The sequence below is a fragment of the Protopterus annectens genome, chromosome 2.part2 (genome assembly GCF_019279795.1).
Source record: "Protopterus annectens isolate FY-2018-M chromosome 2.part2, PAN1.0, whole genome shotgun sequence".
NCBI classification, from domain to species: Eukaryota; Metazoa; Chordata; order Ceratodontiformes; family Protopteridae; genus Protopterus; species Protopterus annectens.
In genome coordinates this window covers 570,417,028-570,432,954 of record NC_056730.1, presented here as the reverse complement: position 1 = coordinate 570,432,954, position 15,927 = coordinate 570,417,028, and positions in this window count along the sequence as shown.

Sequence of the window (15,927 nt, the reverse complement as noted above, 5' to 3'; positions counted from 1 at the left end):
GCCTGTTTTCTGCCCTTCCGCAGATGTCTGGCATCCGCGGCAGTTCTGATGTACTGCGCGCCTGTGCAGTACATCAGAGCTGTGGGCAAAAGCAACGGAGAAAGCAAGATCTCCGTTGCTTTTTACTGTTTTCGCTATGTTAAATGGGTTTAACATAGCGAGACAGTTTTAAAATAAGCAACGGAGATGTCTGTTGCTTATTTTAAAACTGTCCCGCTATGTTAAACCCATTTAACATAGCAAAACAGTAAAAAAAGCAACGGAGATCTTGCTTTCTCCGTTGCTTTTTTTTTAAAACCTGTCTTGCTATATTAAATGGGTTTAGCATAGCGAGACAGCTTTAAAATAAGCAACGGAGATCTCAGTTGCTTATTTTAAAGCTGTCTCGCTATGTTAAACCCATTTAACATAGCGAGACAGTGTTTTAAAAGTAGAGTTATACTAATGGAAAAAAGTCCGGGCGACCAGACCTTTTTCCATTAGTATAACTCGATTTACAATGTGCACGCTGGCCAATCAGCGTGCACGTTTTGGGGGGGGTCATGGTATAATAGACAGTATGTGATAATCATGCTTCTCATTAACCACCTGTCTAAAGCAAAGTGTGAACATTGTTTTTCATTATGTGGCCCTTTTCCTGCACACACTCATCATAGTACAATCACAAATAGAGTGCCCTTGTAAAGTGGAGCCATCTACCTGTCTGAAAAGTAAGCATTTACAGACAATTCATAAAGCCACTTCCCTCCCACTTGTAGAAATAATGACAGCCAATTACTGTTTCTCACACTTTTACACAATCCACATGTATACTGACCACATAGACTCTCATGCCTGAGATGGATGTTAGTTTATGCAAATATGAAAAGAAAATTCTCTCTCAAACCTTACAGTATGCAAATATCTGTCTCCCCCAAACTTCTGTAGTTACCTAAAAGTACTCTTGGAAGTGTGTTCACTGTGAGTTATTGGAAATGTATCCAATCCTGCTTGCGATGTCCTGCTGCATAATACATCCAATCCTGCTGAATAATACATCCATTGCTTGCCCCAAACATGCGGCTGCTCTGCTCACTGAAATAAATTCAATTGTGCAATTGCAAAGATATATCCACTCCACTCCTGCTTGTGCATTGCCCCAAAACATGTCCTGCTCACTCTTGCAATGCAATGAGTGTGTTTGCTATATCTAAACGTATAATCCGTAATACATCTAAACTGCTGCTAATACAACTCCAAATGTTTCCCGCTCGCCGGAAATGATGACGTGAGCTCAAGGAGCTTAATTCTGACTGGCTGATAACCCTGACAGCGCTGATGTCATCGTGCACATGATGACATCAGCTCTGACAGTGCAAACTTCAAAAAAAATAAATAAAACTACAAGAAAAAAATTGGAAATGAAGGGGTGCCACTTGAGAATCATGGCACCCCATCATTTGGACCCCAAAACTCATGGTTGAGAGGTCTGATGCAGCTGAATCTTTCAGCTTTTGAGCCGTGGCTTTTTTTTTAAAATGAGATGTTCTGCAAAAGTGGGGGGGCTCCCCTCCCCCTCGCTCTATAGTCCCGGTGCCCATGAATTGGAAGGCTCGAAAGGAGGGCTTGTTAATGACTGAAGTACCAAAGTCAAGTCCCAAGATTCTATGGGGGGCTTGACAGGAGGTTTAAGGTGTAATACTTCTTTCAAAAAGGTTTTGCACAGACAGTGTGACATAACAGAAGAATTATCAAATCCATTATGAAAATTTGCGATGGCTGCGAAATGCACAGTAATTGTCGATGCTGAGGCTCCTGCATGTAGAAGAGTAGTCAGGTACTGTAGGGTCATTTGAATGGGTATAGAGAAATAGTCTATGTTCTGATCTTTGGCCCAAGTAGAGAACCTAGTCCATTTACTAGAATACAATTTTCTGGTGGAAGGTTTGTTTGAAGCCAGAAGAATCTCACGGACAGGAGATGAGATATCAGGCAGCCTGGCAATCATCGGAAGTGGAGGAACTAAGCTGTGAGCTTGAGTCTGTGGAGGTTGGGGTGAATCAATCCCTGAGGGTGAGACAGCAGACATTGATATTGATCCTGGATCCATGGGCTGTGAATCAGATGAGGCCATAGGAAAGGAAACCAGACTTGTAGGGCCAATAAGGGTTAATGAGGATCACTTTGCTTCCCAATCTTTGAGCTTTCTAGAGGAATTTCGGGATGAGGGGAAATGGGGAAAAGGCATACAGTAGACCTAGGGGCCAATCGTGCATTAGAGCGTCCCTCGGTGATTCCCCCTGAGGGGTGATCAGGGAAAAGTAGCTTCTGCATTTGTTGTTTAGAGGGGAAGCAAACAGACTGCAGCAAAGCCTGCCCCAGTGGTGGAAGATCCGATTCGCTATTACAGGATTGAGGGACCACTCGTGAGGCATCAGGATGTTCCTGCTCAGCTTGTTCGCAATAAGGTTGGAACTCCCAGGAATGTGTATTGCTATAAGAAAGCAGTTGGAAGCTATCGCCCAGTGCCAAATCCTCATGGCTTCCCGACACAGGGGGTAAGACCTGGTTCTGCCTTGTTTGTTTACATACCAGATGACTGACATGTTGTCCAATTGAATTGCAATGGTCCTGGAAGGGAGGGATGTATGGAATGCTTGCAATGCTAAGAGAACTGCCCTCAATTCCAGGACATTTATGTGCAAATTGGACTCCTTGGGGGATCAGGTGCCTTGGACCATCTTTCCATGGAAATGCCCCTCCCCCCAACCTAACAGGGAAGCATGCGTGGTTACCGTGGCCCTGGGCTGGGGGAGACAGAATGGCTGACACAAAAGATTTGATTCTGGCTTCATCCACTATGGCATTTGTTTCTTGCAATGGTTTGTAAGGCATATCGTGTGGTCGAGAGGAGGGGTTAAGATTGACCATTGTGAAGAAAGGAGCCACTGTAATATTCTCATGTGCAACCTCGCCAGTGGTACTAGGGTAATGGCAGCTGCCATAGAGGCTAAGAGTTGCAGTAAAAGGCATGCTGGTACAAAGGTCTGTGGAAGGAGGGTTTGGATCTAGTGTCTTATTTTCAAAAGCCTGTGAGGAGGGAGGGAAGCTTGACAGGATGTTGTGTTGGAGACCACTCCAATGAATTCCAGTGTTTTTGTTGGGAATATTTCAGATTTGTCCTTGTTGATCGTAATCCCCAAGTGGAGAGCAAGGCCATGAGTGTAAGAGAGGCTGTGGGTTAGAAGATTCCTGGTTGAGGCTGTAAGGAGCCATTCGTCTAGATATGGAAACACCTGGAATCCTTGTAGTTGAAGATGAGCTACTACAACTGCCATACATTTTGGGAACACTCGGGGGGCTGTAGAGAGACCAAATGGTAGTACCCTGAACTGGCAGTGATTGGCACCCATCCAGAAGTGGAGAAATCTCCAGGAACGCTGATCCATCTTTATATGGTAATACGCATCCTGGAGATCTATAGAGCACATCCAGTTGTCCTTCCCTAGAAAGGGGAGAATGAACTGTACTGTGATCATCCAGAATTTTTGAGGTTTCATTAATTTGTTCAATAGGCTGAGATCCAGGATTGGTTTCCAGTCCCCTGTCTTTTTTGGCAATAAAAAGAACCTCGAGTAAAACCAAGATCCTCTCTGGTCTGGTGGGACTGGTTGGATGACTCTTTTTCTTAGCAGCTTTTCTATTTCTAAGGCTGCTACCTCCCTCTGATTGGGTGGCACATCGGGGATTCGTTTGATGGGCCTGGGAGTTAAATCGAATGGGATATGGTAGCCTCTGGATATTATTCTCTGCACCCAAACATTGGTTGCAATAAGTTGCCAGGCTGGTAGGTGCAGGGAAAAATGACCCTCGACTGCTTCCAAAGGAAAGCAATCGGGCCTCTGCTCAGGAGTGCTGGTAGGCTCAGCTGGAGAAGGAATCTCTAGCACCCTGGTTATGCAAAAGGGGCATCTTCCAGATGAGTTGCCCACTCTGCCCCGGAGAGATTGCTCACCATGAGTGTCACGAAAGATCCCTGGGACTTCTTGAACCACAATTTCCCTCCCCTCTGGTTCCTGGAGTAGGACCTCTGTGGGGGGTGGAAAAACATATGTCCACAGCAGACAAGGTCTTTCCATCTTTCTCACTTTGTGCTAGTGTGTTTCATACTTTGGGACCAAAAAGTGCAGATTCGTCGACAGGCACGTTGATGAAGGAAGATTTAAAGGGGTCTGCAAAATCACACAAACGCATCTAAGCATGAAGCCTCATGACAATGCCTGATGTGGCAGCTTGAGCTGCCCCCTTGGTGGTGTGAGATATCAAAAGCATTGAGGAGTTCGAGATAAATTCTAGGGTAGTTAGCTGTGAGGCGACAGTGTCACTAACCTCATCAGGCAGTACCCCCGCTAAAGAGGTAGAAATTTCAGAAATTAGGTCTCTTTGGAGGCAAGTGAATTGTGACAGATAGTTCAGCGACCAAATGGCAAAGGTCACTAAAGCATAGGTCCACTTCCTCAGTCTGTCCATGGCCCGAGACTCCCTGTTCGGAGGATGGACAGTGGAACTATCTTCTGCCAGTTCCCTCTTGGTGGTCGCTGCCATGTCCAAGGAATCAACCGTTAGCTGTTTGGACCAGTTCGGCTGGTCTTCGGGGTGGACAGTTAGCTGTTTGGACCAGTTGTGCTGGTCTTCGGAGGTGGATAAAATTTTGTCCGGCCTCCAGGGGACAGGTTATATGTTGTCTGGGCCTTCCACACATGCTGCACAATCAGCTTTACAAGCTCATCTGCAGGTGGGGTCACCCAGGAAGTAGATGGCTGAGCATGAAAGGCCTGTAAGAACACCGATTCCTTCGAAGACGGGTTAGAGGACTTCCAGTCTCCCCTCTGCTTGAGGATTTCGAGAATGTCTCCAAATGAGACGTCGTCTGGGGGGGACCGTGGGAACCCTTCTCCCAAATTGCAATCGGTGTCCTCAGTGATAGATTCCTCAGGGGAATCAAGGTGCTTCCTCTTGCACCATTTCTTCCAGGGTGGCTCCCCAGTGGGATCTTCTGAGGAGGACTCAAAGGGTTTCCCTTCAAAGGGAGGTCTTGCGGCTCCCATGCCTGGGATCCTGAAGTAGGGGGTTGGGACAGCTGGGGTTCTGGTGTCAATGTCATTGGTGCAGACTGCAAGCCTGTGGAGGCAAAGACCCTCTCCATCACCTCGAAAGCAGGCCTGTCCGAGGAGGCATGGGAGCCCGAAACCGAGAAGGACAACCTCAGAACCAGGGTCACACCCTGCCCTGAGGATCCTGCCTCCAAGTGAGGAGCTCTGAAAGGACTGGAAGCTGTCAGAGCCATGGACACAGATGGCGCCAGCGAAAAATTAGGTGCCGGACTAGGTACCAGGGTGCCAGCAGCCCAAACACTGCTCCATGAGTGTACCGGTTCCAACTGAGCTGATGCAGCAAGGGAGGTCGGTACCGACAGGGGAAACTCCGCAGTCGGAGCCAAGACAGAATGCACTGGGGTGGTCATTGGTACCGAGATCTCTGAGGCCTGGGTAGAGGCTGCAGGAGGATAAACAGGTGAGTATGCTGTGAAAGGTTCCATGCTAAGGGGAACGGAAGGTCTAGCTGGGGTGGGCAATCCCCTAGCTGCCAGAAGCTGGTCCACAACCCACACTACATCTTGTTCAGAAAGGATCCTGATGGATCTATAGGAAGCTGTTGAAGGAGAGTCAGGTCTTTCAAGAAAGGGGCTAAATTGGTGCCCCGACAAAGGGTCGTAAGTTGGAGAGTATCTGGTTGTTGGGAGATGTTCAACCTTAGGAACCAAGGTCAGAGTCTGTGGAGCCAAATAAGCTATAGTCACCATGGCCGGGAATGGTGCCAAAGTGGGTATGGTCATCAAAGCCGATGTCAGGACCAAGGACAGCACCGAAGACAATGGTGCCAAAGCTGGAACCGAAATAGGAGTGAACATCAGAGACAACACCGAGGGAGAAGACACCGGGCTGGTGCTGAAGTAGTCTGCACTGAGGGCGCTTTAGAAGCTCGGTGCCGACTCGGTTCTGTAATGGTCGGGGATGTAGGAACCGAGTGACTCAGTTTCTCCTTGTGTTTCTTGGTTTTAGGAGGTGGTGAGACCTCCGACCCAAAGTGAGCCTCTGAAAAAGGCATTTTGACAAAACCTTTCGATATAAGCTTTTTTTTCCACTCTGCTAGAGTGTGGTTACTAAAACTAGAGCAGATGTCACAAGAAGCATTTATATGGTCCATGTCCAAACAATAAACAGACCGAGCCTGACCATCCAAGTTGGGCATCTTTCGCCCACACTTGTTGCACTGTTTAAACCCCAGCTTAGCTTTGTCTGACGTATCATACTGACAACAAAAACTACCCAGAAGGAAACAACAACAAGTGAAAGAGAAAAGGGAATTTTTTGTTTTTGTTTTTGTTTTTTGAAAAAGATAAAGAGGGAAAGTACAGAGTACCAACGATGGTATCTAGAAGTAACACAAGTGGAAAAAAGAGGGCCTACCAAAGGTAGGCGAGAGGGACAGTACCAACGATGGTAAAAGGTTAACTACCAAAGGTAGAGGTAGGAAAAGGAAGCAGGTTACAGGCGAGAGGAGAAAATAGCAAGACTGACTAAAAAGAACAAGGATTTGAGAGAAAATTAAACAAACTATACAAATTTTCCACTTAGCTTTGAGACAGATAGGCTGGGCACATCTGACGAGGAACACGGCAAACAAGATCTGGAGAGATTATGAGAGGGACATTATGGGTAGATCTTAGCTGAGAGTTTTTGGCTGGCGTGAGCTTGGAAACAGCCATGCCAGTTCTGAGGATGGAACCAAAGTCCTATCAGTAAGGAATGAATAAAGATTTACAACATCAGATGTGTTATTACAATGCGGAAGCCTAGTGCCTACATTCTCACTTGCCTCATTTTTTGTGACTGCCCTTTCAAACCAGTAAAATTTAAGTTGTAAACTAACATTTCCTGTGTGGTGTGTTGAAATAATTCACGAGTCTGAAATGTTTTTTTACAGGATTTTACAATTGTCATGTGTGGAATTGTACATTCTCCTTTGCTTCAATCTGTTGTCAGCTTTGAACTTTGTGACACAGGTTAGATAAGACACAGGTCTGTAGATATGCTTTAGAATACTAAGAAGGTACAAATCCAGATGTATGGCAAAGTGTTCTTGAATGTTCTGTATAACCTGTGTGTTTAAGTGTTCGCTACACACTTTGTTAACACACCATTATCCCACTGCTGTATTGACATGTTTACTCCCTATTGGGAACACTGTCTTGTACAGACCTCACCTGAATAATTCTGATGACAAACTAAAGAGTAACACAACACAAATGTGTACATAAATGAAACAAACTAATCTCTTAGTATGTAATACGAACCAAAGCAGCAATCCGTGGTGGAGTACAGCTGACCAGATAAACAAGAACACTCTTTTTATAAAAAGGTTTTAATCCACAGTATTGCAGCAAACACAATACAAATAGAGATGCAGTTGATAAGCGCTTTCACCCAAAGTGAGCTTCATCAGATCATATTACTGCTACCCATCACTCCTTTATATACAGTTCATGAAACACAATATAATTCAATCATTCAATAATTCAATAAAACAATCATGGTTTTTTAAAACTATATACTGTCACTAAGATGCACTATAAATATTATGCAAAAAATCTGAATCATAACATATACTTCTAAGAATGTACTTTCTAAAAAACTTGTTATAATACGAACAAGATATGTAAAAACGTGTGTGTACATATATAAATGTTATGTGAAAAATGAAAATAAAATATGTATGCATATTGTCGTGCATGTATTGTTGTGTGTATAGAAAAAATGTTGTGTATTTATTTATGTGTATGTATAAATAAATGAATAAATACATAACTCAATAACAACTCAGCATTTCATGTACAGATATGTATCAAAATCGGTCTGAAACCAGAAAATAAGAAGTATATATATATATATATACATCTTTAATTTACAGCTCATTACTTATAAATCATGTAAAAGTTATGCGTAACATGCATGAATATATGCAAAAACATATGTATATGTCTAGCACACTGGTAAAAACTATACTATCTAAATTTAACATTAACATTCCTTCTCTTCTTCAGAGCTGGTTTTATAGAGGCTCTCTCGTTCAAACCTGAGCCCCTATCAGCTCTTAACCTCACAATCCACTTACTTTCTCTGTCCTCAGTGTGGTTTCTGACATCCCCACCTCTGATATTAGGTTTAATTGCTTCTAATGCCCTAAATAAGAAACAATGTGTCCTTCCTGCCTCTACCACATGTTTAGCAAGAGCATTGTGTGTATTACCTTTCCTCATATGGTATATATGCTCACATATTCTATCCTTAAATTGGCGGTTGGTTTTGCCAACATAGAATGCTTTACATATCTGGCAGACTGCCAGATATATGATGTTCATACTCATGCACGTGGCCTCTACCTGAGTTCTGAATTGCGCATGAGAATCAGGATGGGTAAATATCGTATCATTGTCAATATATATGCATTGATTACAATGGCCACATGCCTTCGTGTAACTTGGTGCTATTATTTGTTTTTCTTTATTAGAATAGCATAGCAACCTCCTAAGATTCAACTTGTTCCTAAATAAAAATCGTGGTTCCTCTCCTACTACTTGTTTAATTTTATCATCTGTACACAAAACTGACCAATGTTTACTGAATATCTCCTTAAGAGCCTTATGGTCATTGGTATACGGTATAGATAGCTTCACTTCTTTCCTGATAGTTAGTGAACTATTTACCTTCTCTGGTTCAGGTCCATAGTATGGTGCTGCTCTACCTTGTCTCAATTCATGTATATCATACAGCTGATTGTCAATCTCCTTATAATTATAACCACGTTCTGTCAGCCTATCTCTTAGATCATTGATCCCTGTTCTGAAACCTGTATCAGTGGCATTCAATCTAGAAATACGCATGCCTTGACCTCTTATAATGTTCTTAAATATATAATGTGGGTGCATGCTATCTCTGAATAGTATTGTGTTATGATGACAGGGTTTGCGATACACACCTGTGTTGATCAAGTCATTGCCTAATTTCTCAACAAATAAATCCAAAAAATCTATCTTGTCAGTAGAATAGTTCATTGTAAATACCAGGTAACTAGTTAGATTATTGATCATCTCAAGGAATCCCTTCAACAAATGCATGTCTCCTCTCCATAACAAAAAGACGTTGTCTACAAAGGCATGCGTATTTCTAGATTGAATGCCACTGATACAGGTTTCAGAACAGGGATCAATGATCTAAGAGATAGGCTGACAGAACGTGGTTATAATTATAAGGAGATTGACAATCAGCTGTATGATATACATGAATTGAGACAAGGTAAAGCAGCACCATACTATGGACCTGAACCAGAGAAGGTAAATAGTTCACTAACTATCAGGAAAGAAGTGAAGCTATCTATACCGTATACCAATGACCATAAGGCTCTTAAGGAGATATTCAGTAAACATTGGTCAGTTTTGTGTACAGATGATAAAATTAAACAAGTAGTAGGAGAGGAACCACGATTTTTATTTAGGAACAAGTTGAATCTTAGGAGGTTGCTATGCTATTCTAATAAAGAAAAACAAATAATAGCACCAAGTTATACGAAGGCATGTGGCCATTGTAATCAATGCATATATATTGACAATGATACGATATTTACCCATCCTGATTCTCATGCCCAATTCAGAACTCAGGTAGAGGCCACGTGCATGAGTATGAACATCATATATCTGGCAGTCTGCCAGATATGTAAAGCATTCTATGTTGGCAAAACCAACTGCCAATTTAAGGATAGAATACGTGAGCATATATACCATATGAGGAAAGGTAATACACACAATGCTCTTGCTAAACATGTGGTAGAGGCAGGAAGGACACATTGTTTCTTATTTAGGGCATTAGAAGCAATTAAACCTAATATCAGAGGTGGGGATGTCAGAAACCACACTGAGGACAGAGAAAGTAAGTGGATTGTGAGGTTAAGAGCTGATAGGGGCTCAGGTTTGAACGAGAGAGCCTCTATAAAACCAGCTCTGAAGAAGAGAAGGAATGTTAATGTTAAATTTAGATAGTATAGTTTTTACCAGTGTGCTAGACATATACATATGTTTTTGCATATATTCATGCATGTTACGCATAACTTTTACATGATTTATAAGTAATGAGCTGTAAATTAAAGATGTATATATATATATATATATATATATATACTTCTTATTTTCTGGTTTCAGACCGATTTTGATACATATCTGTACATGAAATGCTGAGTTGTTATTGAGTTATGTATTTATTCATTTATTTATACATACACATAAATAAATACACAACATTTTTTCTATACACACAACAATACATGCACGACAATATGCATACATATTTTATTTTCATTTTTCACATAACATTTATATATGTACACACACGTTTTTACATATCTTGTTCGTATTATAACAAGTTTTTTAGAAAGTACATTCTTAGAAGTATATGTTATGATTCAGATTTTTTGTATAATATTTATAGTGCATCTTAGTGACAGTATATAGTTTTAAAAAAACATGATTATTTTATTGAATTATTGAATGATTGAATTATATTGTGTTTCATGAACTGTATATAAAGGAGTGATGGGTAGCAGTAATATGATCTGATGAAGCTCACTTTGGGTGAAAGCGCTTATCAACTGCATCTCTATTTGTATTGTGTTTGCTGCAATACTGTGGATTAAAACCTTTTTATAAAAAGAGTGTTCTTGTTTATCTGGTCAGCTGTACTCCACCACGGATTGCTGCTTTGGTTCGTATTACATATATATTTTTGCCGTGCTTTGTGGAGTATTTATCCGTATAAGGCAACCTTTGGTACTTTTAATCTCTTAGTATGTCTGCATGTCTCACCCCTTTTGTTTCATCAAACAGACCTCCTTGATTCCAAACTGTTAACATAAGCGGTTTCCTTCAGCAATAACATGCTTGTTTACTCATGTGTTTCATAATTAACCTGTATCATACATATAAGGGTTGAAGAACAGAAAATGTGTAAATCATGACACCTGAAACATGAACATAACACATATCTGTTCAATATTCCATCAGATTCAGACATGGCTGCATGTGAGTACTGTTTATTTATGTGAAGGTAGGCAAGGAGCTCTATATCTTACTGCTACTTCCTATTCTAAGTTCAACACTTCATGATATGATTAAGCATGCATTAATAATTTGCCATCAGCCATGCAAATGAGCTTGTCAGTGGTGCACTTTATGAAGAGAGTTAAAAAAAAAATTAAACCAGAAAATTATGTGAGTAGGTTGCACAGCTTTGACATGTGTTAACAATATGTTGAAACCAAGGTATCTGGATTTCAGAGTAATGTTGTATCAATTAATTTAGTCTGCTAATGTAAGTTTGCACTCCAGTAGTTACACTTGAAACTTTGTGACAATGATGTGTCTTTTTGTATTGTTAATGTACATCGTGCAAGCATGAGCCAAAATAACTGTCAGTGACACAATAAATTGTTACTATTTGCATGCAATTATCCCAGAATGAAATGGCATGAATGCTTGCTTGACAATCCACTATTTTACAATTGTGATTGTTACTGACACCCCATACTGTGAAACAGGTACATATCAGTCATAGTAATGCAATAAACATGAATGAGAATATATAGACGCTATCAGACGACTATGGAATTATATAGGACAAGCACAAAGCTGTTACATTAGCCTGTCCAGACACATGCATTTGTCCAAAACCTATGATGCACAGTAGATGATGTTCCAAACAGTGAAGTTTTAAATTACAAATGTGCATTTTCACATCTTTAAAGTCAGACTTAACTATGGAGCTTGTGATTCATATTGTGTTGCCTGGATTGTGTAACTGGTTAGGTGGTTGTGTCTGCATGGGAAGGGACTTAGGTTTAGGAAGCAATCAGGGAGTTTTAGGTTTTGAGACTGGGAGGGGGGTTTAGACTCAAGACTTACTATGCTTAGAACTGACTGGGAGTTTTATGTTTAGGTTCTGGTAAAGTTATATAGGAACAGGTAAGCTACATAGCATGAGGGGATCAAGCCAGTGGGAGTTAGAACACTGGGTTTCTTGAGGAAGTGGTAGCAAATAGATGTATAGTGAGCTACTAGCTAGCATACCAGCATTTGGAGTAGACCCTTCTGTTATCTAATACTATGTACACTATAACCTATCTGCATATTTTGTGGTTCATATGTCTGTTACTGCAGTATTTTGCTTTGTGTAGTGGCTAGCAGGAAGAAAAACTAAATATCTCCTCACCTACAGGACACAAAGCAGAATGAGGTCTTTCAACTGGGTTATATGGGTAAGGTGGCAACAGCCTGTGTAACAAAGAGTATCACAGGAGTGTGACTGACATAAACACACCAAGCCAACAAGCCATCGATCTGTGAGGAGCCTAAGTACACGGGATCACATCAACATCTGGCATGTACCTCACAGAGGTGGAGAAGATGTGGCTACCCTAGTATTTGGGGTTACATTGGCTGAAATTCAGAGTGAGGTAGAAGTTAGTGTAATCTGCGCAGAAGGTAAGGGTAACTACTATGCTGTTCATGTATTATATGACAGATACATAATATATCATGCAGCTGTATTAGTATGTTGGCAGCATGCCCTGACATGGGGCATGTGTCCTACAATCAAGTCTATGCTATGTATTATACAAGGATATATCAAACCCATCTGTACACATACTTATGTCTGTACAGGATGTAGTTCAGTGGGTATTGTACTCTCCACAGTGGATCCTCCTTATGACTCACTGCAGGATTGACCATAGTGGATACATATGATATTGTGATGGGCATTGACATCATCACAACTTGGAATGTTCCAGTGTCTCCTCTGTTTTCCATGTGGAGGGGATGTAATTCTAATGTATACATGCTTTACATGTACTGGGTGGGTTCATCCACCAAAATTCCTCAGCTAGTTTCTATACTGTAGAATCCAGACTCACCAGCAAGAAGTAGATGTCATTGCTGGTCATCTGAAGTTCCTGATACCTTACATGTTCAGCCACTGGATGCATCCAGTGTCCGTGACATCGACAACATCAATTAATAGTATTTTTGACACTACAGCTGGTGCACACATTCACAGGCTGGCACCCAGACCTCAAGTAAGTGGCTCCCTTTATCCTACATGGGCTCCCATAGCCACACTGACTAGTCACATGTGGGATGGCTGCTTGATTTAGGTCAGGGAAAACCTTTACAGGACAGACACCTAGTGCACAGTAACAGGGTAGTTGTGTCCCATGATAGTGATGGTCAGACAGGGGATGGCCACCTGATTTGGTACACTACTGCAGGCCTCTCATGGTTTTCCCACAGCAATTATGGCAGTGTACCATAGACTGGGACACTTCAGTCTTTCAGTCTAAATATTCTTAATCAGTGTAACAAAAATAAAAAAACAAACAAAAAAAATGTATGTCTTTAAACGGGTAAGCATTTTATAGCTTTTAATGAAAAAGGACTTTTGCCTACAACACACATATCTAAGTGTCTCACAGGTTTGACATACTGAAAATAAACATATTTGGATTTCCTATCTTTAATAATGGTACAACTGGATTTCTACAACTTAAAAATGAATTAAAATATCCCAGTATAAAGGTATTCCTGGAAGGTTCTTACTTGTTTCATTGAAATGTGCAAGTGGTATGTAGCATGTGCAATTTATAAAAAATTTTTTTCTGGTATATCATTGATTTACAGTATCTTAATATAGTCAGTATTTTATTCCGTGACTCTTAATACAATGACACAACTTTCAATGGGCAAATCACATGACTCCAATATACATTCTCAACTTTTAAAACAAGATTGCATGAATAAAGGTTTAAAGATCATATGACTGTTAGTCACCACATAAACAATTCTTGCACATTTTTGTAGTCATTTCCAGCTTTCAGTGTGAATCAATGTTTTTTTTTAATTCTAAGGATCTAGTTGTAAAAGAGTCTATTTATGACACTGTTCACAAAATGTAGTTGGATAATATACCTAGCTGGGAACAGTATAACTAGTTGGGTTATGCTTTGTCCACACTTGATGTGTCGTGCATTCTTACACAAGAGCTCTATTCTGAATGGTCTGTTACGGCACCTGATGCCTTCCTGGAGGGGCTCTTTATACCATCTCTGATCTTGGCCAGTTCAGTCAAGGAAAAATGTGAGTTTTTTTTTTCATAACTCACATTTTTTCTCTGACTTTCTGCAACCTGTGATTTAATATATTTAGAGATAGTAATGTCTGATCAGATCACCCACATTGAAAATGCAACACACATAGCCTCCCTACATATATATATATATATATATATATATATATATATATATATATATATATATATATATATATATATATATATATACATATATATATATATATATATATATATATATATATACATATATATATATATATATATATATATATATATTTGGTATGTGGTTATTTATATTGTAAATTCTTTTTTTTTTTTTTTTTTTTTGGTTTCATTGTAGTGCATCTTAGATGTTTAAGTTACAGTAAAAGTAAGTAATTCTAAGAATGTTAAGTGTTCTTTTAGAACAAGTTGGTTAAGGATTCACAGTTCATAATTTATATGAACAATGAATCAGAAAGCTGACATGTTAATATACCCTTATTAGTATGAAATAGATGAGAAACCTTGATGCTGCGCATTTTCAGTGACAGTCACAAAAGCAGAAAAAATAAAGGAAAATCAGTTATAACTGGAGAATGCTGACACAGACTTGTGGTTCAGTCCTGCAGTCACGAAAATTCCCCATACTGTGATTTTATACATATTTACTGGTTTAAATATATAACATCACTAAAATAAAGAAAGTCACCAATCAAATAACTTAATTGCTGATTTTTCACACATTTTCCTTTGAACTACACATTCTGACTTTGGCTATCTTGTTTCATATCCTGAGTTACTTGCAATAAATTATCTGATTTCAATATTTCACTCTGTCACTTGATATCAGTAGTTAGCTTAGACTGTCCTGCATATTATAGCAAAACTGTTATTAAGAGATATTAGAAGTAAAAGAATTATATCTAAAATAAGAGATATTAGAAATATAAGAATTATATCTAATGTAATATAACAGCCTACGTTTGTTCAGCTAGAAACATGGCAGAAGCAAATATATTATGGCAATTTATTCTCTCATGTAAAACAACTGTCACAGAGTGTCTGGGTAGTGCGTGACACAAGAACGCCAAAGAAGCTGAAAATTAAGCTGCACAAACAGTGGTGTGAGTGGTACTGCTGTATGATACAGAAACCCGGGCAGTAAAGGCAGAGCAGGTGAGGAAGCTAGAGGTGATGGAGATGAAGTGCCTGAGATGGGTGGTAGGATGCACACTGTGGGACAGACAAAGAAATAACATCACAGGAAAAGCTAAAGTAGCTCCAATTGCAGAGAAGGTCATGAAGAACAAATTATGGCAGTTTGGGTACAACTACAAAAAAAATCAAAAGATGATTTGGTGAAGTAGGTTTGGAAGAGAAAGGAAGAATGTAAGGGGAAATGTGGACATCAAGCAAGCTTTCAGGAATCATGTACATTACTCCCTATTCAACAATAATATCCTTAACCTGGAACTGAAGGGTCCTATTAAACCTAGCCACACTTCACAGTATAATTTGAGAGTTATTGGTTCCCAAGGATTTTGTGAGGGTGTATATACTTAGAAATGGTGGCTGAGTGTTTGCAAGCTTACTCTTTCTAATAGAGACATGGATGCCAGACCAGGGATATATTTTATGGTTACACATCCAGTGATCTAAATTTCTCCTGAAA